Raw genomic sequence first — 1,425 nt, 5'->3', positions numbered from 1 at the left:
CTGTAGAAAGAAGACTTGAGCAGAAATTTGAGCAATTTAGAAGTACAGTTTTCAGACCCTTGGAAGTGGTCAAGCTGAAGAGTTCACACAGTGCATCACTCATTCCCTATAGGACAGGAGTGACAGCCTCCAAGGACATATTATCTTTGATTGTTTTCCAGCATTATTCATTGCCATCTGTCAGCTGCAAGAGGTCTTGTGACATTGTAGAATAAGTATAGGCCTTGGAATAATAAATATAATAGCTACCATTTATTACGTTATTGCTTCCAAGCTGTTGCTGGGCTAGGCTCACTCTGGGCATCATGACAACTCTCCTGAAGGAGGCTTCACGGTTTATTCCATTCAAGGATGAGGTGGTTAGGTACAGCCCACACAGTCAGGAAATGGAAGTTACTGGACACAGACTCATAGCTGATATGCTGCTCCTTCCTGGGCTCACAGAAGATGAAGAGTCCTGTTGGAAATAATAATAAGAAGGCTATGTACACCAGAAAACAGAAACATGATGAAGAATAAAAGGCTTTCATTTGTTGTAATGGGTCTACAGGTCTTCCTTAGTATCTCTTCCCTGTAGTTTATATACTTTATGCCCTGTACAAATTCATTATTTTTTTGGTGGTGGTGGGGAGGTTGGTCATAGAGTTTGAACTCTGGGCCTGGGCACTGTCCATGAGCTCTTCAGCTCAAGGTGAGCACTCTACCACTTGAGCCACAGCACCACTTCTGGTTTTCTGGTGGTTAATTGGAGATAAGAGTCTCATAGACTTTCCTGCCTGGGCTGGCTTTGAACCATGATTCTCAAATCTCAGCCTCCTGTGTAGCTAGAATTACAGGTGTGAGCCACTGATGTCTGGCCAAATTCATTGATTTAAAAATTTTAAAAACTTATTATAAAGGTGATGTACGGAGGGGTTACCATTTCACAAGTCAGATAGTGAGTACATTTTTTTTTTAATTGTGAAAATACCATACAGAAGGGTTACAATTACATGGGCAAGGTAATGAGTACATTTCTTATCAAGCATTGTTGCCTCCTCCTCTGTTTCCCCTTCCCATCCCTTTCTATCTTCCCCCCACCCACCCCCCTCGGCCAAAGTTGTAAAGTTCGTTTTTCGACCTAACGTCTTATACATCTCATTATTGCAATGGGTCCACTTGTATCCCTATTTAAACAATTTGATTTCTCCCTTCCCCTCCACAAATTATACCAACATCAAATACAGTGAAAACAGAGGTTATACCGTGGGGGAGGGACATACAAAGCAACAAAGAAATCATCCTATAAATGTGTTAGAAGCAATCACAAGAAAGAAAAAAAATTTGAGTCCTTGTCTTGGGGTTCATTTTGCCTTAACATCAACTTATCTGACTGTTTCTGCTTGTCTCAGATATATACTAGTTATTGCAAATAAGGGAAAGCAT

This window comes from Dipodomys ordii, unplaced genomic scaffold (assembly GCF_000151885.1).
Source record: "Dipodomys ordii isolate 6190 unplaced genomic scaffold, Dord_2.0 Scaffold58, whole genome shotgun sequence".
NCBI classification, from domain to species: Eukaryota; Metazoa; Chordata; class Mammalia; order Rodentia; family Heteromyidae; genus Dipodomys; species Dipodomys ordii.
The sequence above is the reverse complement of the archived record's forward strand: the minus strand, read 5'-3'. Positions refer to the sequence as shown.